Below are 21,371 nucleotides of genomic sequence, written 5' to 3'. Positions count from 1 at the left end.
CGAGTGTAATGTTGGTCGCTCCAGGGTGGTGTCCGTGCTTCAGAGGTTTTCTTTCTGTTTTGCCCAGAGCATATTTAAATCTGTACATCACCAAGCGAAAACGCGAAATAGATTTCGGAAATTCAGATTTTGTGTACGAGCAGTTTGCGGCTTATGAGGGGAGTGGTACAAATATGCAATATGGGAGAGTGTCATTTATCTCAAAAAGGTGGCTTCCGTACACGGTTTCTTTCAACTCAGCATTCTAGGTGGCAACATTCTTGACAAGCTCCAATAAAGACTCGCGAGCATACAAAAAATTCAGCTTAAGGCAGCGTCTGCTCGATGTCATCGACCTGAACTTTAAGAAAGGTGAGAAACAAAATTGCAGCAGGAATCGGAAAATATTTCAGGCTCCACTCATTCTGTTGGAACAGGTCAAAGTCGCTTCTATTCATTTCCTCCTCCAACAATGAGAACAGTTGTGAGCTTAGAGGTTAGTCATTTCGCTGCCAGGAATGTTCCCAAAGGTTTGCTTACGGCTTTATCTTGGATATCGCATAATCGCGAACGCCAGCAGGTTATTCTCTTAAGCGTCTTTTCAGCATAGACAAATGTGCTGCTTTTTCATAGCCATACGCGGCACTCCCAGTAATGAATCGGTTTATGTTGGCTTTTATTCAAATTTTCCTGCACGTGGAGAGCTTTCCACAGGCTCCTAAGAATATTTGGTGGTGTCTTACATCGGATGTTATCTCTGTTTGTTTTACATCCTAGCAGTACAACCGTTGCTTTGTATTTCTTTCCGGAAAGTTTCAAGTTGTGCGAAGCTGACACAGCTGGGACGAGAGCACCAATGATAATTGCTGAGCACTTCGATATCTTTATTCTGCCCGTAATACATATGGCATGGAGATTATTATAACCTAAAGAAATATATGCAACGTGCCAAAATTGTAAAAGGAAATAAGATGATTCATGAATGACATCAAACTTTCCTCCTAAGTTTTTTTCAAAGACCGTGTTGTAGTGTTTCTAATAGAATCACACAGGGGGCGAAACATTTTACTGCAAGTTCTCGGCCTGCAACTGAACTTGAAAAACCCGTTGTGGCTAATATAGAGCATCTTATAATTGTTCCTCGTAGAAATTATCGTTACTCACAGGTGCGCTAGTTTGATATATATAATTGTGCCTAAAAAATCATTTTCTTCTTATACGTGTCATTATGGTCTACGAAATATCCTAATTTCTTAGTTTTGTCTTCCACAAAGATACTTTTTTATTCTCGTAGCGCCAGCCATATATCACTGAAAACGGAAACTATTCGCTTGCGACGCGATATGCTAAGAAAGTTTTTGCTGGTTAACAAAAGTTAGATGTATTTTGCAGCCGTAATTGTTTAGCTTCGATGATAAGCTATGTGCGAAGTAAAAAAACTATTTAGGAGTCTCCTTAAACCAAGGTAAGATAAAAGTGCTCTATGGGAGAGCTGTCTTCGTACAATTCTATAACAGTAATAGGACACATATTGATGGACTTTACTAATTTTATGCATTATTAAAAACAACGTTGTTATTAAATCAAGAGTTCTTTCAGTGAGGAATAAAGCCTGTAGGATCTGTGTATCATAGAAGACGCCTCTAGAAATGAATAACGTATGGCTGATTCATCGAAGTTGATGATAAAGCTTTTATGCTATCCGTACAAATAGGCACAATATAATGATTTTTCTTTATTAACAAATTTCTAGTAAGCTCTGCTGCAACCAGTTGCGTATTCTTCGTTTTGCAACTGCACAGAGCCACGGCTTCTATAAATATCAACCTTCGTATTCCGGACATGACACAGGACACTCCGGGCGAAGACATTGGTCGGCTATAAAGGTACTTTGTAATTACGGGACAATAACTCAATCTAGAAAACAGATTCTTAAAGGCGGAACCTTCTCATCGCATATATGCGCCCACGTGGCAGTAACCGCGCATAGGGGAGGCAGGGTATGTAATCGGCGTCGCAGCTGGTCGCTTATTTTCGTAAGCCTCAATCTATTTGCATTTGTTTGCTCGTGGTGATATGAGGGTTCATTTTGTTGGCAGCGGGCTGCGAGGTGAGGGCTGTTAGTTGATGGGTCTTTTTCTAGGTTATTGGGTGACAACTGACGCGTAGGAGAGGCAATGAAATTTGAAGGGTGACAGTACGAATGACCAAATCGAGCTGTCTTAAAGGAAAGCGTACCCCTTAGAATCGAAACATTTTAGCACTTAATATGGAAATAGGTCCCGGCGTCGATACAAGCCTGAATATAGGAATACGTCCGGGCTTGCAAGGGCTAGAAACTGCACCTGTTTTACAGGTCAGGAATCTACACATTTCGCAAAGTAGCCATGGAATAGGTTGGCACATATTTTTTATTTTTTGTAGAATTCCTTCAGACAACTGCTTTTGAATGACAGGGCAAAAAGCAGATACTCTCTGCCTGAGGAGGGCCCTGCCACCCATACACAGGTCCGCAAGTGCAAGTGATGAATTAAATTGTTATACAAGTGCTAATGAAAATATAGAACAAAGTTATGTTGTTGAAATTGTGTTGGTAGGTTTTCACTGGCTGATTTGCGGAACAGCGACACTATGGAAGTAGATTTTGGTTGAGTAGTATGTGTGGCTTTGTTTTCATCCTGTTTAACAATATTCGAAAAAATTGCCGCTTGCAAAAAAAGTTTCACAACATCCCCAAAATTATAGGTTGATTTAAAAATAATGGCCTATAAGACCAGCAGATTACCTAGCGTGGCAAAATATTTATTTATTTATTTATGATTACCCTCAAGGCCAGGGGCATTTCAGAGGGGAGTGGTTACAAAAATAATGAAACAGAGGTTAAAGAACAAAAATGAAAAATACAAGCGTCATGTTCCTGGTTATACATTTTTAGCTGCTATAGTAAGAATATAGTTGTAAGTGCAAGGTACAAATAACATCGGTGATTGTAACAGCAATGACTACAATTGTTAAGGCCCTGAGTATACAATGCTAGCTAAGTTGGCACGGAATCGCAGGCTGTCTCGAATGCTGGCTGTCGATCCGGGAAGGTGATTCCAATCTGCTGATGTGCGGGGAATAAACGACGGCGAACAAGCTTTCGTTTTGTATGATGTGATGCCGACTTTATGTACATGATCAAGCCGGGATGAGATGAAATATGGCACAGACATTAGTTCATCTCGTAGAATGGGGCAATTGTAGAAAAGTTTATGAAATAAGCATAACCGTGAGATTTTTTGATGGGAGGCTAAAGTAGGTAGATTTAGCATGTTTTTCATGGAGGTGACACTTGCTGTACGATTGTAGTTAAGAATGATGAACCGGGCAGAGTTGTTTTGCACTAGCTCGAGTGAATTAGTTAAGTTAGTGGAGCTTGGGTCACAAATTGCTGATGCGTATTCGAGTTTAGTGCGGACAAGCGTTTTATACAGCGTTAGTTTTAATGAAGTAGGAGCGGCGGAGAAGTTGCGGCGCAGGTAGCCTAACATGCTGTTAGCGTTGTTAATTACGGTGGTATTGTGGAGTGACCAAGTGGGAGAAGAAGTAATATGGACACCAAGATATCGATATGATGTGACAGCCTCGAGTGCAGTGTTATTCAGATGATATGTATTAGTAGCAGGTGATGTGCGGGAAACACGTAAATCTTTGCATTTTGAAGAATTTAGTTGCATTAGCCATAATTTACACCACGCGGATATGGAAGTGAGATCATCTTGTAGAGCACAGAAATCGTTAATGTCGTTAATTTCCCGAAAAATAACGCAGCCATCAGCAAAAAGGTGAATGTTAGACGATACACAATTAGGTAAGTCGTTATATAAATTAGAAAGAGGAGAGGGCCTAAAACCGAACCCTGGGGTAAGCCAGATTCGGCGGGACGTAATAGGGAAGATATATTGTTAGTAGATACGAACTGAGAGCGGTTACAAAGAAAATATTCAAGCCGGGAAAAAAGATTTGGATCGAGGTTAAGTTTACTTAGCTTGAGGTGTAGTAGTTTATTGGGTACTTTTTCAAACGCCTTTGCGAAGTCGAGAAAGACGCAGTCGGCTAATGAGCGGCGATCGAGGATGGAATGAAGTTTATGTGTGAAAGATTCTAACTGTGTTTCGCAAGACAACCGCTTACGGAAACCGTGCTGTGTATTAGCAAAAATTAATTGGAATCCACAAAGTTTGCAATGCCTGAATATAATATGTGTTGTAAAACTTTACATGGAATGCTTGTTAAGGAGATGGGGCGGTAATTCAGGGGTGAATTCTTGTTACCTGATTTATAGATGGGGATCACCTTCCCGACCGTCCAGTCAGCAGGTAGGGCGCCAGTGTGGAGGGACTGCTGAAATATCTTAGACAGTAATAATGAACAGTAAGTTTTAGCACCCTTTAGAAATTTTGAATTGATGAAGTCACTGCCTGGGATAGAACATATTTTAAGGGAGTCGATTATCTTCTCAATACTCCGCGGTTCGATTATTATTGGATCCATAGTTAGGTAATTATAGTTTTTAGTTTGCGGAAATGTGGTGTAGTTACACTGAACGAAATTACTGCAGAAGGCGGAGTTCAAGGCGGAAATGGTGTTATTATCGGTTGGATTAACCACCCTCCAAAACCTTTTTGGGTACGTGGTAAGAATGTTGGGAAGCGTATTATGAAGAAAATTATGCCTCGCGTTTTTAAGTGCAGATACGTAAGCATTGTTAGCCCCGTAATACGCCTCCCATTTTTCTTGACTGCGGACCTTTTGGCAATTCGCTAGTAGCGCTTTTTCCTATTTGACAGCCGTTTTATGTATGAGTTATACCACGGAGCTTTAGAGTGGGAAGATATAGGCCGTAACGGAATATAAGTATTTGTCAAGTCATTGATTTTAGTAAGAAAGAGATTCCAGTTAGTTTCAACAGAGCGGTTATCAAAGCCCACAGAAAAAAGTCAAGGAATTCAGCGAGTTCCGCGTTAATAGCCGGAAAATTAGCCTTGTTATAGTCACGGATCTGTTTGGTGATTTTGCGAGCGGGTGAAGTATGTACGCAAATGTCAAACTAGAGCGATAAGTGGTCACTAAGTCCAGGCAGGTACGTAATTTTTGAGGCAATATCGGGATGTGTGGTCAGTATTAAATCAAGGGTGTTGGCGGTAGTGTTGGTAATTCTTGTCGGTTGAGATGCTAGTTCGGAAAATTAAAAAGTGGAACAAAGGTTTATGAAGTCGGTACTTAGACTTGAAATTGGACTCTGAACAGGGGCTTCAGAGGACCAAGATATGTTGGGAAAGTTGAAGTCACCCAGTAAGAAAATAGGCACCGTTGGGTGACGAGTAGAAACTGCATTTATTGCATCGTGTAAGTCATCGATGAAGTTATTAGAATGACCGGGAGGGCGGTAGCATACACCGAAAATGAGCTTTAAGTGTCCAAGTTCTATGCATGCCCAGACAATCTCGAGGTTTGTAATGATGTTCAGTGCGTATGACCGGATTATTTTAGAAACAGCAAGTAATACGCCACCACCCTGACGTGATGTGCGGTCGCAGCGATAGACCGTGTAGAGGGATGAGTCGTTAAAGATTTCTGTGTTACGTATATTAGAATGAAGCCAGGTTTCGGTGAGCGCAATAACATCTGGGTTACAAGCGTCAGCTACAGAATGAAATATGTCGCGCTTGTTAACAATGCTTCTCACGTTAGCTAGTAGGATAGATATTCGTGGTTTAGATGGCTGTCCGCGTCCCCTAACGTGATGCTACGGGACGTTATCGAAATGTTCGGCATGTACTGTGGCTCGCCGAGGTGTGTGTTCATGTGATGATTCAACTGGCAAGTTCTTTATCAGTTTGATGTTGTTGGTGATGTGGTCACACATGTAACATTTGTTGTTAACGTAAAGTTTGTTGTGACGCAATTGGAACTTAGGTGATTGCGGCAGGCTTTTAGCGAAATCAGTAAGCTGCTGGCGCGCTTTGCGGGTGGCGGGCGAAAAATCTTCCGACACGGAATTGTTGTCAGATTTAAGTTTGGATCGCGATGCCAGTATCAAAGAACGAACTTTAAACGAACGGAAGCGGACAACTATGGGCCGACACTTGTCCACTGAAAATGAGCCTATGCGGTGAGCACGCTCTATGAACGAATCGGGAAGTTCATTGTCAAAGGCATTTGAAAAGACGGCAGACACCTTGCGTTCCGTTTCATCCCAGGTTTCGCGTTCGTCGGATATACCTCGCATGATTAAATTGTTGCGGCGCGAGCGGTCCTCAAGGTCGTCTATACGGGCCTGTAATTCATGTTGTTGCAAGGTTCGCTGGCTGACAGTATCTTGAGTTGAGGCGATATCAAGTTCTAGGGCCTCCACAGTTTTTCACGTGTTTTCAACCTGTTCCAGACGGTTGAATACATCGAGCAACTTAATTTCTAATACTTCTTGGTTTGTCTTGGTTGCATTGACGTCAGCGCTTAGTTTCGCTTGTCCAGTCGTGAGTTCCGTCGTTTTTTTGTCAATGCCTTTAAGTAATTTAATCACTTCGCTCATATGCTCGGGCTCACGCTCCGTCACTGAGGAGCCAGTGCCAGCCCGCGTATTGGGACCGGGGTTTGACTCGACATCACCGCAGCATAGCAACAAAAGAGAAAAATCAAGGCACTCACGGGCAACAACACAAACTACACTTGGGCAAGGAAGCGACAAAAGCAATCTATTGTCGTATTTTTTAGCGAAAAGAGAGAGCTGATTACACACCTGTGGTGCGAAAAACAGAAGCGGGTTAGCCATGCTGTTGCGATGGCTGCTTCCTTGCCCACTGAAGAGGATGACGGTCTGCTCTTCCTAGTTTAAAAGTTTGTTTGTATTACCTTAAGAAATAAATGATACTTATCTACCGAATTTCAACGCCTGCCGTTGTATTTAGGGCGCTTTTTGCTGTGCTATAGTGATGACCTAAATATCAGAAAGGAAAAAAAATTAGGTGGATGTATTTTCAAGGGAACGTGATCATATGCAAGCGTTTCGAAACATCACAACAAACTCTTCAAAGTACGATTAAAAATAACAAACTCAACCCTGACACAAAACCGTTAATAATTTTCCTAGCGAGAAGTAGTTTCAATTGTAAGAGGTATCCAAACGTGACTGATAATATGCCTATATGACGGTGGTTCAACAATCCCACAAAACCCAACACACAGCACTTTCAAAGAACGTTCGATGATTTGGTAGTGAATCTAATAAAAGTAGTCTTCAAATACTTTTGATGTTACGTTGTTGCAATTTAAGGAAAATAGTTTGAGGTATGAGCATATCAGGAAAATTATTGTCCTCGCACTGGTATGCATTTCCATTGAAGAGTTTATCTGTTTCTTTTTGGCCTATAATGAAATGGGGGGGGGGGGGGGGGGTCTGTTGAGTTAGTGAAAGAATTTCGTAGTTCTTGCCGTCCGTTCATAAATATGTACCTGCCTTTTTACACAGGTATGATAACTCCTGCATCAGTTGGCGTTGCTGAGAGTTAGTGTTTATTTTCGGCCCATAACATACCTAAACGGCGGTGTTGCCCTACTCTGTCTTCTTTCCAGTTGAGGTCTTGGCAATAATTAGGAGCGTTTGCCATCTGCTCGAGCATGTGTATTGGTTGTTTTACACGTATTTATTTCTTTTTGATGATGACGTCTCAGTACCACTAGTGGGTAATCTTCACTCTATGTTCTGGAGAAGGCACCAATATGGTGGTTATATGTTCAATTCTTGCTATTTTTTTCTGATTACCTTATTGGTGTTTGCATTCGCTTCTTCGCTTCGAATTCTAGGAAAAACATTGCCCGGAATCGCAATGGCAAAGTTAGTACTTTGTCCAATAGTACTAAAGCCATGCGTGTTAAAAAATGTGCGAACGCTTATCTACCGGCTTTAAAAGAGCTATGAGACAGAGGAGAAATTGTGTATTGGGATTCCCTTGTATGCGTTTCTCTGCGAGCTTAATCATTACACAGTTATGTTGCAGTTTTATTGTTGAATGCACAATCATTGTCATATAGCCGTAAGCTCTCGCATAGTCTGCAATACTACGTGGCATAGATTCAAAGCCCTACTTCCGGGAAGCTGTACGAGCATGCCTACATGACTGAGAACTTGAGTATCTGGATGGGGATACTAGGGTTCCCTAATGACCAGCTCGCTTCTAACTCTGCTATTCCAAGCAACTCATCGATGTCAAGTGGTCTCATGAAGGTTTTCGGTCGCAAAGACGAAACCGTAGCATTATTTACTGAAAATATTCTTTAACTTTATTGCAGAAAAACATTTAAAGGCAGGAAATAAAGTGTCAATGAAAAGTCGACGACAGAAAGTGGCCTACGGTGGCTTCGCCGATGCAAGTGTACAGTACGGATACATGGTGAGTGGAATAATTGTGCTCACCCTAAAAAAAGCCCCTGGATTTTCGGCATGTTTACTAATACTACTCCATACTCAAATACACCTCACACGATGAAATATCAAGTAAAGAGGGGAAGAGGCAGCATATAAACTTAATACAGTTTTATAAAAGGCGCTATCAAGTCATGGTCCCGCCGTTAGCTTGGGGCGTCTAAAGGTACAAGTCCAAAACGTAAGGCACTCCTTGTCTCTTGGGTATAAGATGGGGGCGAACTCAATTTTTCCGAAATAGCGTTCACTAAAGCCGCTTTGAGTTGGAATAAAATAGCGGTGTACGGCCCAAACACCTGCACTCACTGAGCGCCGACAGACAGGATCGTCTTGCCGTGGACTGCGATCGGGGGAGCGGATGAGTGTGCCGCGGCTAAACGAGATGCTGATTCTGAACAGAAGCCGTAGCAACGCGAAGTCCGTGAAGCGTATTATACAAGAAATGGGGTGGGTTTTAGTCACACATCTGGGGCTGTGGAGGGGGGGGGGGGGGCGATGGGTTAACTTCTGTGCTTCGGAGTGCAAGTTTGTGTTCATTGGTATACTGTCGACCTTTCGTGTGCAATAAAGTAATAAACATAGATGTAGTAGGGCTGTCTTTGGTCCTTGTTTTCTTATGTGTGCATGTTTGTCGCACTAAAAAATTCCTTCTTAATCTAAAGCTCTTTTATTTCATTCAGAACAGTTTGATCACGACTTGTTCACAAGTTCAAATCGTGCATTCGTATTATGCTCTAACCCTAATTCGCCCTCAGAGGTTTAGAATGTTCTTCAAACGGCGGTAAACACTCCGCCAAGCGTCATGACAAACATATTGATATCCTTTAGAATCAGCACAGTATTGAATCCCTAGCCCTTGTGTTTACCGCACCGCGGATTCTGGCCACTACCACTTAGGCCAATGTCAGCAGAACTAGCAGTATCAACCCGCCGCTACATGTCACTTTTATAAAACGCTCTGAACATCAACTAACACTTTTGATTTATGCTATGAAGACAGCTCAGTTTGGTACAGAAAGTTTCTGCTGGAAACAATCCACACCAGCTGTTTAACTCTCTTGGGTCATTATATTACATCCCTCTGTAACTTGTGACCACCTATTTGTGGGGAAGCCTTTGTTCATGTGACCGCAAAGAGCGGTGACCCCCCCCCCCCCCTCTGGCCGCACACACACACTTCCCTTCCTTCTGGTATTGACGGTGGGCCTTCTCTTCATTACGCGTACTGCGGAGAGGGCGACGGCAGGACCGCGCGTGTTGCCCCGCGGGCGGCCCAGCTCTCGACTTCGCGGTGTCAGCGTTCGCAGTCGAAGCCGAGCAGCGCAGGAGAACGGAAGCAGAAGCCAGAGAGGACTGCGAGAGCCGCCGGTGACATACTGCCCGAGCCATGTGCACGCTTCCGGCTGTGCGTGCATACGAGGAAGGGTCCACTGTACTGCAAATGGACAATAGATCGTTTATATTTGGGCTGTTCTGTGGTGTGTCGCTGTCCACAACCATATGCTCGGTTCGAACCAGTGGTGCGGCATCTGGGTCTACAAGCATAGTCTCCACCATACAGGACACACAACACTCTTGACAAATACATTTAATGTGACCGCCAAGGACAATGGCTGACAAGGTCACCTTTGGTTATTACCGTGTTAAGCATATTGAGTATACATATTTGATGTAAGCTGTCACTAAGCATGTAACGCAAGTGCGATGCTTGCATCTGGTAGCTTTGTTTCGGGTCCACATTCAATTAAACGTTTCCCAGTAGAAGCTCATCATTTGTGTCGGCAATCTTAGTTAGCAAGCACGAGAGAATGCCCAATAGTAGACAGAGGTTTCGACTCGATCACATTTTTCTAGTTATCTCGCAGAACATAACCAACTGTCTAAGGCTTTTCTGCTTAGTTTTACAGACCTTCCCGAATACCGGTCCTATGAAAATCATACATATTTGTTTCAGCGGCCATCAACTACGCTGTGCTCGATGATTGGTGATACCTGTACTGCCGTCAAATTATTGCCATCACTGGATTACTGCAACATGTTGCCATGTGAAGAACAACATTCGTCGACTGGTGTACGATTACGTGAGTTACACAGTATAGCCCAGGCCACACCAACACATATCGCCAACACTGTGATAAAAGGCCACAGCCCTACGTGAAGTGCTTTTATTTGTCTGCGGCAGCATGACCAATAAGAGCCAATAAATGTCTGCTTCATTTTAGGGTGCGTAAATTTTGCAACTGCAAATCCTACCGAAAGCTGTTACCAGACCACACTTGGTTAGTAGGACTTGCTGAAAAACGACAGTAATCGGCTAGTATATATTGCAAAAACTTGGCTGCTTCTCTGTGAAGATATTGAGGCCAAACATGAACCTTCCCCAAAATTAGATGAATAATGAAGGCAGGAGAAACCGTTATGCAAATTACTGCCTGGTACAATTTGGGTGCTTCCCTGTGAAGATATTGAGGGCCAAACATAAACCTTCCCCAGACCTCGATGAAGATTTAAGGCAGGAGAAACGGCTATGAAAATTACTGCCTGGTACAACCCGGATTAGTAAAAAAATTGGCACTAGTTAAGCTGTGGTTAAACCTGGTAAGTTGCGCAAGCAATACTGCAAAGGTTGCGCTTATGGTTCGGCATGTAGTGTAGCTGCGGGCGTAGCTTGACGTGTTTAGCCACGATTAAAGACACGATGCACAATGAATGGCTAATGTTCTTTGTCTAGCAGCGTCTTACGCTCGCCGTTTTGCTAGTCGTTGTTCACGTTGTTCAGCAGTCTCTTGAGCCCGTTGGCGTTTTCTGTCTTCGGCGCATCGCCGATGCTTGTCTTTGCAAAACTGCATAGCAACTGATTTACCCCGACGCGAACTCCCATTTCTTTCTTTCCACTTTCACTCCTCTTAGCGATCGTCTTTTTTTTTATTACTGCGCAGTTCCTTACCCTGGGCGGCGGCCGTCCGCCCCATGGACCCTGATTGGTGCATCCCGACCACCGCTATAGCAGACGTGCCTGGATTTCGACGCGCGCATGCAACATTGGGCCTTGCTCGCATCGCATGCGGCGAGAGAGTGCGATCCGGGGAACGCCAAAAATGCGATGTGCGTGAGGGCGGGTGTGAGCGGTGCGGCACCTTTCGTTGTAATGCTAACACTCCTCCCTTCCTCCGTTCCCTTGTGGCGCGGTTCAGGTGTCGACGCAGCTGCGGCTCAAGGTCAAGCGTGGCGTCCGCCTGGGATACGCGACGGCTCGCAACCTGGCGCAGTATTGCTTACGCAATAAAACTCACCGACCTTACTACTAGCAGGCCTCCACTGATGATCATTTGAGGAAACTAGAGGCATCTTGTGATGCCGCGGAAGACGTTACTCTTCTTATGAAGAATTAAAAACTTTTTGACCGCAGCTCTTTGGCGCCCGTTCCTGGGTTTCGCGGCGGCGCCGGCGTCGTCGGCCTCGTGACCAGTTCCGCCCCCTTTCAGCCTCTCAGTTCGAGCAGGTGCTTCGGCAACCGGAGCCTCGCAGGAAGAAGGGGGGGGGGTACACTCAGCGGCGAACGATGGGGGCAGGAGCGCGTGCAGCAACCGGAGAACACGAGGAAAGGAGGGGGAGAGGGGGGATCGCCGGAGGCAGCGCTAGCAGCGACCTGATGCCGCTGACGCCACTAGCGAGTCAAGACGACATGCTGCGTAAAACACCGCCGCCGTCATGCAGAAAGAGGAGGAGCGCCCCCCCCCCCCTCTTCATGCGTGGCGGCGAGGGTGCTCTGCGGTTGCCGAAATGCCACGGCTCGCTATCAGCGGATCACGGTGCGTGCATACCGCTCTCACTCGCTTCACTCGCTAGCGGTAGCGGCGTCAGCGGCATCAGTCGGTCGCTGCTATCGGTTCGTCGCACAACGTTCCTATGCACCCACGCGCTGCCTCCCGCAACCTCCCCATACCTCACTTGCTCTCTTCATTTCTCCTACCACAAAGCTTCTTTCATGACAGCGCAGAACGGTTAGTGGAGTGTTTTTCGAAAGAATACGTGTGAAAAACTAAAAACAAAGTTGTCTCTAATTGTACATACGTGTCTTGCTCGAAATCTTTGCCTCAATTTATCGAAAAGGTGAAACAGCTGATGAGCTGCGCTCAAATTTCGCATTAGAGAATAACGTAATTGTGGGCAATTCTTTTTCTGCAGTAAAGTATATTGATTTTATTATTATTATTATTATTATTATTATTATTATTAATATTATTATTATTATTATTATTATTATTATTTTCATCATCAACAACAACATCAGTCGGACTATACTCACTGCAGGGCGAATGCATCTTTTATAGCCTTCCCACATTATTAGCCCATTACTGTGCTAGGTGGAACGACGGGGTCCCCTCGAATTTCTTAACCTCATCCCCTACCTAACTTCCTGTCAACGCATGTTGCACTTTCCACCCCTTGTAATCCACTTTGCTACCCTTAACTACCACCGGTCATCACACCGTTTCCCTACATGCCCTGCCCATACCCATGTCTTCATCTTGATATCCACTGGAATGTCATTAACTAGAGTTATTTCCTTGGCCCACTCGGCACGCTTCCAATATCTTAACATTACATGTACTTAGTTCCGTTCCGTACCTCCCTGCGTTTTCCTGATCTTGAGTAGAACGCCCTTCATTACCCTCCATGTTTCAGCCCCACAGATGAGCACGGAAGAAGCAATTCTGTTATATACTTTCTTCAGCGATACTCGTAAGCTGCATTCATAATCTGTTATACATATTAAGTATATTATGCATTGCGCTAGTTGAAAAAAAATTATGATTTTGATAGTCGGTCTCGGAGGAACAACATAATATCACACGGCTTGTCAGCCTCACACCCTATGCGCTACTGAAATGAGCAAGGCGCCTTTTTTCGCTGATTTAAGTCAGCCGAGTTTCATGGGCCAAGTTAGCAGACTAATAGGATACTTGGAGTGCATCCCTGCCGACTGTTCTACGCTTTGTTCGTTGTGTGGGTAAAATATTGATATTTGGAAGCAAGTCAACGACATAGAGATGGTTACCAATGATGAAGAAAAGATTTTAGTGTATGTCGGCTGCCATATCGCGAGCGCTCTTAACCACGCTACTTCCCGCTTTTTCTTCCTCCTCCGCAACAATATTAGGACAAATTTCTTCAGAACTTAGTAAGAACATGAACAAATCTCGCTTAAAGTTTGATATTGTTTTTATAGCTAATGTGGGGTGCTCACAGGGGCAATATTCATAATTTTTTTGTTTAAGTGACTGTCAGTGGAATAGCAAGAAAGATGCTTGAAATATATTGAAATAAAATAAAAAAGTTTTGATCGCACTAACCATTAGTTTGATAAGTGTGGTATTTCAATTCTTTGTTAATGAAGTGAGCCGTCTGTGATATTTGTTATTCATAGTTAGTAATACGAGCCAATTTCTGACAATGAATTCAACCTATAGATTATTCGCGTATAAGACGCGCGCTCTACTGATAATCGTGCTTTAGGGAGTTTTATGAAAAATGGCATCGACTTCGGGGCGGCGCTGGAACTCCCTGAAACAGAGTCTGTCTGCTGTGCTATTGGGGTATGTATATTTTCCGAGGCATAATGGCAACCTGTAATTCTTTCTGAATATGTAAACGCGTGGGGTGCTTATCGCGACAAAGGCTAGGAAGTATCTGATGACTAGGATTTCATGGCAGAAAACGAAAAACACAAAGAGAAAATACAAACCCAGGAATCTCAGCAAAATCGAAGTGCTTTCGGATTTGTAGTTGAGGGAAAACGTCAGCAAGACAGTACAGTGGTGCGTAATGTGAATCACAACCTCCTTTCTCTTAACAAGTAATGGCTATTTTTAAAATGACAATGGCAACAACATTAGTCATGAAATCACGCCTGTCAGCAAGTACCATAATCCAGCTAGAAACTATTGTTTCAGGGCTGAATACACAATTTGATGTTACATCAGAAGGCATCGGAAAGTTCCGGTCTGGCTTTACGATGTTACATACACTATGACGGCGAAATCAAGATGACGGAGGTAAAATGTAGTGAATGTAAAGTAAAAGAGCTTCACCTGGGTATATCTGTCAAAATATGGAGCCATAGCAACCCGTAAATAACTGAAAGCGCTTGAACGGGTTGCGGGCTTGTTTGGCTGAAGGGTGTTTTTTCCGATAAAATCATATCAAAAGACCGTGCTTACCTGATAACGCAAGCACCCAGTGCCCCAATCTGCACATGATGAGGCGTTCTGTTTGCGACATGTGAGTGTGCCTTTCGTTTTTATTGCGAAATCATTTCTGTACTCATGATCTAGTGGCACGGACAGGATTGTAGGCAGAGTGCTTTCTAATGAATAATCAACCGAGAAAAAGATTGCCAAAACTGTGTTCACAACCCGCTCCAAAACAAATATGTCAACTTCGATAGCCCAGACTCGAGAGCACCACACAATCACCTTTTTTTATTTGTCATGCTGTTACATTTAAATACTGATATATTCTTGCACATGGATGACCTACAGACGAGCATTTACACTATCCTGTCAGTCGATCATACCTAGATGAAAACGACAAACCTCCTTCGTGCTGTGCAGTGAATATCGCAGGCTTCATCAAGTTCCATCCGAGCCCTTCGTTCATTTAACCCAGAAAAATGCGCCTTAAACATAAGCCTTTTGGCCGAGTCTTGCCGAAGATCGCTAGCATAGGGTCGGGCAAATTCACCAATCAGCGTGATGAACCTCGCAAAGCTTTAGCATTACTGCGTTGAAGCAGACACTTGCCCCCCGATAAGTTTTTTAACATGTTCTGGAAACTGCTAGCAGTGTTCAAAAAGAGTCTGATGTCGTGGCAGTTGAGCAGCTATTGCCAGCCCAGACGGCCACAACGTCCGACAAACGACCGACAGACGTCCGACGAAAATCCGGTTATGTTCGACGTACTACAGCGTACATCCGTCGGACTATCGTTTGTCAATGTGGATCGCGTCCCACAGACGTTCGACGGACAGCCGGAGATCGACACTCGGACGTTTCTCAAAACTTGCTCGCAGGGCCCGCTGTCGATGCAAAAACTTTGCAATAACATTCGTGTAAAGCTCAGCAAGCATGTGCCATGAAAATTTCAGTCACATACTAGTGCTCAGTGGCTTTCTCGTGAGAGTAACGCAGACAACAGAATAAGCAACAAATGTTCAAGTTTCCTATTGTCTGCTTTAATTTAAAACAACAAAGTACTAAACAGCAGTGTGCAAATAAAAATTCCATCCTAGAGGCACATATGCTCGCTGAGCTGTACACAAACGCACCATCCCTGATTACACGAAGTGCATAAGCATATCAGCATGTGTGGTTGTAAAAACATCATTTTGGATTCTTGTTGGGCTTTATTGCAAAAGTTGCATAGTTTACACTAAAAAATATCTATGTTAAAGCTGCATGCAAAATAGATGGAATGGCATGGTAAAATGCAGGCCAAGTGGAATAATTAGAATCTTCTTGAATAATTTTTTAAAAATATTCTTGGCCGAGACAGCTCGTCCCTTGAGGAGGTAGAGGAGAAAAAGGTATATATTGAAACCTAATATTTGGGAACTGGTTAGGCGATGATCGAATCCTCTGCTGGTCGCCTCCTCAGCCCGGAATATCGGAAGCCGCTACTATCATGCGCACTCGCTCAATAACCTGTTGCTGTTCTTGCAGCTCGAAGTTGCACAAAGCAGGTTGGGCTCTTCCTGAAAAAAAATGAAAATGAAATTGAAGTTATCTCTGCTCAATTTTGATTAGATATATCTAAGGATAACTGCCAGTTTCCCTCAATTACTTTTTCCAGATGGCACTGTACGTGTGCTTAGCCATTAAGAATGGTCATAACCATATACAAAGGCCATAACTGCGGCAAAACCCCATTCCACAATACCAAAAGATACAAACATAGTTTCTCCAGAACCTGGCATTCAGCATTTTAATCTTTTATGTCTCTTTCAACATATCAGTCCCACCAAAAAAAAGCATGTTATAAATGTTTTCTGCTATGCGCACTCAGCAATGCCCAAAACGAGTGCACATGCAGAGGAACTAAGCATAAAGAATGCTGTATATTAACATAAAGCACAGCCACAGCATTGTACTATTACACAAGTATGCATTGTTGGCAGAAACCTGCATTTCAAGTGCCTTAACAGGCAAATATCTAAATTCATTGTTCCAGCTTTGAAAAAAAAGTGAATAAAATTAACATCATTTAAAATTGTCGCGTTTTCAATCTGTAAACTGCACAATGTTTTGTCGGTTTCCTTGTACCCTTCCTGAAGACATTCCCGGGCCGTGTCAGGAGTATATCAACATCAACATGTAGGCTAGCGAAAGCCTCTAGAAAGTCTCCTTAAAGCAGCTGTGAGGAGGTTACTTATGTTAGTGTAAAAGATAATATGCAAGCTGCAGCACCAGAATAAATATTGATATTTACCATGTGGCTGAATCCCAATGTGGAAGCATGGCCAACAGCAGGGATTGTGTAGTTTTATTGCTCTACAAGAATTAAAAGCAAAGTTACTTGTTTACCCTGACTTCTTAATTTGAGATTACAGTAGAAAAGCTTAAAGTTACACAAAACACAGAGAACACCGACAAAAATAAGCTCCTGATGTATTACCGACAGTATGCAGCATGAATTACAAAAACAAATTATAGTCTGCATATATGCTGCCAGCTGTTCACAAGAAACGCTGTACCTGATTTAGGGAGAGAGTAGTGGGGGCCGAACGAACTGTCCCTGTCCAAGGATGGCCCATAATTTGCCCCTATGTAAAATTAGGGACAAACATGTTTGGACCACACAGACTGCAGTCAACGCGTATAACGTTCGCACTGACCAGGAATCTCGGATCCTACTTGTCGATGTGAAAGTTGAACATTAGTTCTTTGTCTGTGTGCTAGAGAAAAAAGGTGAGAATTCGCTTACGTTGCGATTCTAGTTCGAAATCTCCAGAAGTCCGGAGACTTTTGCCCCCATAGCATGAGCCACCACTTGGGTAAGATATTGGTAATAAGTATACAAAAGACATGAGTGCTGTGCCATAGCCATGCTATAAATATGGTATTGACATTGGAGTAGTGCCTTTGATCAGGGCCTAGGGCATTACAAATTAAATAGTGTCTGCTGGGCCTCATTAGAATGAAAAAAGGGGGCGGGGGAATAAAGCTATTTCAACAAATAGTACTACATGATTTTGTGCTATCAAGCATCAGTTAGTATTAAAGGTATCACACAGTTTTGTTGAAGATTTGGGACTCCTTTGCTGCTTTGTGTCAGGATTAGACGAAAGAGCTCACCGTCTTCAGAAATGCATATAACAAACGGTTAAATAGAAATGAAAATCATTACATGAATGAAAACAACACATCAGATAACGCTACCATGTTTCTAAGTGCAGTCTACCCCACCAAGTCATAAGTATGTGGACGTCTCTGCACATCAACTAGACAGAAACAATGCAGAGTAAACTAATAATTCAGTGACTAGCAGCACTAATATAATGGGATAAGGTTTCGGTTATAAGTATCATTTTCTCTTTAAACTACAAAACCATATTTTTTGCAAGATCAATATCTCAATGTTTATGCCTGAACCACCTACAGTAATCGAACACACACCGTACTCAAGTCTGAAGAGAAAGCGAAAGCTAGACTATTACGGACGCACCCTTGATTATGTTTGGGCAATTATGAGCATAAAGAATCTGGCTTGTCAGTTGCATGTATATGAATAAGGATAAATATGACATTGAATGCAACTAATTTTCTGGAGTGGGTTTTTTTTTGCTGGCCACACACGAGGTGCGCTATAATTTATAAACTTGTCCTAGCTTCATGCTATGAATAAGAGAACTGTAGCATGTACACAGTCGCCCGCTCTGATGTTGTACACGCGACTACGTGGCACGCTCGTTTCGAGATGCCACTACCTCAATTGCAGCCGCACACCGTAGCGAAGAGGCAGACAGCGTGAAGTAGCAGCCTGTAGTCCCTCTGCGCATAACCCACTTTCTCTATAAATGCGGCTGTGCACCATAGCAGACCTGAAGCAGCAACTCCTGGTCCCTTTACATACAAGTCACTTTGCCTCAATGCGTGTCGGCGCACCGTAGTAAAGAGGCAGGCGACACGAAGCAGCAGCTCATGGTACCTTTACACATGAGCCATTGTGCTTCAATATGCGGCTTCGCACTATAGCAAACATACAGATGTCACACAGCTGCAGCTCCTAGTCCCTCTACACATAGGCCACTTTTTCACGCATCTGCGGACCGGAGAGAAGAGGCAGACAATGTGAAGCTGCAGCTCCTGGGCCCTTCATGCACAAGCCACTTAGACTCGATGCACGGCTGTGCACCGCAGTAAAAAGGCAAATGCTATTAAGCAGCAGCGTCTTGTCCCTCTACACATAAGCCATTTTCCCTTGATGCGCACCTGCACACGGTAACAAACAGACAGACGTGACACAGCAGCTCCTGGTTCTCCTACGGATAAACAACTTTGCCTCGATGTGCGTCAGCACATCGGAGCGAAGAGGCAAATGACGTGGCATAGCAGCCCCTGGCCCCTCTATGCATTAGGCAGTTTGCCTCGATGCGCACCTGCACGCCGGAGCAAAAAGGCAGATGACGTGAAGCTGCAACTGCCAGTCCCTCTAAGGACAGGACAATTAGAATTGATGCACGGCTGCGACGGATGCAGTGGCATTTCGCAAAACGCATGCCACATATATTCACACATTCAAGCTAAGAGTGGGCGACTATGTAAACTTAAAATACCTTCAAGGGACAAAGCCAAGAAGTAACATGGTGGACAATGTGAAAAGAATTTGCTGTATAAGGATTGTTTAAGCAGTGCTACATCCTACATGTGTGCAAGCTAGAAACATTGCGGTTCAAGGAAAGTCCGTGTGTTATTAATTTTATGATTCTCAAAAAGCTTAAGCATGACAATATTCAATAATAATAATACAGATAAGGATTCAATGCTCACTTTTAGCCATACCAAAGAAATCAGAATTCAAAGGGATTGCAATTGCTGTTGTTTTCACCCTGAATGACAGTTTAGCCGCCGGAACTTTTGCCCGCTTGCCCCAAGTGCTGCTTCATGTTGGCCTACGAAATCGGCTACTGCTCATGGCAACTGAAACAATTTAATGAAGCCACATGTTAGTCTTCAATCAGAAGAGCGTTGCCATACAGAAGCAGAACACTAACACACTAAATCACCAACAGCGCAGCTGTTTTTAGGATGACTAGGTACAGATTTTTAGTGTAGCAAGCCAAATGTTAGCCTTCAATAAGAACAGCTGTGCCATATAGAAACAAAACTGAAAATATTTCACAGCCCAGAAGTATCAATTGCACAATTGGTTGTAAGGTGACCAGGTAAAGCTTCCTGTTGTAGCCCATAGCATGTGTCCAGCGGCTATCAGGAGCCTTGCATGTGGGCATGATGCCATAGATTCAATTTATGGCTATCACTGTATTAACAAGCATGGATTTAAAATACTTCTATATTATAATCTAAGAGCATGATAAAAGCTACGAGTGCGTAACATAAGTATCATGCACTAAAGTTGCTGCAGCACACTAGCTTTGGCATTATCTCACTTTCAATAATACAGTGAAGTTCTGAGGAGCCTCTGAATGTCTCTAAAGACACAGCAATAACAATTTTTTTTCACCTTACTTTTGCTTAGCACAATTTTTTTTTGGAGCCTATGGCTTGCATGACCTGCCAGTATGCCGATTTTGAATAAAAGGCGTTGCACTCACCATAGCTCACAGCTTGTTTCGCGGCGGCGGCATGAAAAACGCGTGTCAGAACAGCGCAGAACAACGGGTCAAGGAAAAGACAAGCCGTGTTTTTTTTGTCTCTCATTTACTTCTTTTCCGGTTGTTCGGCGCTGCTCGGTCACACATGCATAACCAACTTTTCTAATGTGCTGTTTTGGTTTGCCAAAGCTGAAGGAGAGCACTAAACCTGCAGTTTTTTAGCAGCTGCTTCACAGTGCATACAGCCATTCCTTATATAAACTAGTATTCGGAAAGCGCAACAGAGCAACATCAGCGGCTGCCCATAAAAAAAAAAGAAACCTCGCGACGTTTCTATAAGTGTAGGCATGTCGCACAATAAGCGCCAGTTCAAACGTTGTGTGCTTTAATTTTTACACCTCTGCGCGTTGCGCATGGTTTAGATATTAACTCCCGATTTAAAGATCAGGCAGACCCTCTTCTGTCAGAGACAGAGAAGTTGCGCGGCTTATTGACGCGGGGCCCAGCAATGTCTTGGCCCGTAGACATGGCGGTGCGCTTTAGTTAGCCGGCGCCGGAGCTATCCTTTGAGTCTCGCCTAAAACATTCGATCCTTCGGCTTCTGTACAGAGCTGTTTCCTTACCGCCACCTCACCCGAATGCCCATGTTTAAGTAACACCGCCTACAAAATTTCGGTGCATCGAAAAGTTCCTCTCGAACTAAGTGAACTAAGTGTGTCAGCCGCAATAAGCCAGAACAAAAACAATGCTAGGAGTGCATAACAGCCGCATTAATTTGTAACTGCCCAGAAAATGCAGAACACAGAAGCCTGGTAGCATGGAGGAAGGAAAAACTGAGAGGCCCCATATATCCTAGATGCATTGCGAAAAACGTGCCGGAAGTAACGTGTTTTTGTTTAGCCTAGATATGGGGCATATAGCAACAGCGTCAGCGTTGCTATGGAGCAGCATGGTTGTCGACGTCGAATGGCGCGGAGAAGCGCTCAGGCAGGGAAGGGCACAGAGAGGAGTGCGAGGGGAAAAGCTGCGACGTGCGTAAGTGGCGCCACAGCATTTTCCGGTCGCGGGCCGGCATCGCAAAAAGTGACA

General features: G+C 43.7%; 1 long non-coding RNA gene across 1 annotated transcript; it reads right to left on the bottom strand.

The window, feature by feature from the left end:
- Window positions 1-15,961: 15,961 nt before the first annotated feature.
- LOC146171498 (uncharacterized) lies at window positions 15,962-19,542 on the bottom strand. The gene is made up of 3 exons (XR_014702862.1): window positions 19,498-19,542; window positions 16,937-16,998; window positions 15,962-16,202 (listed from the first exon to the last, which is right to left on the bottom strand). It is a non-coding gene; the product is annotated as an uncharacterized LOC146171498 (long non-coding RNA).
- Window positions 19,543-21,371: the final 1,829 nt, after the last annotated feature.

Source organism: Amblyomma maculatum, unplaced genomic scaffold (assembly GCF_055883805.1).
Source record: "Amblyomma maculatum isolate TAMU_Amacu unplaced genomic scaffold, ASM5588380v1 scaffold_20, whole genome shotgun sequence".
NCBI classification, from domain to species: Eukaryota; Metazoa; Arthropoda; class Arachnida; order Ixodida; family Ixodidae; genus Amblyomma; species Amblyomma maculatum.
This window is presented reverse-complemented; position numbering and strand designations above follow the sequence as displayed.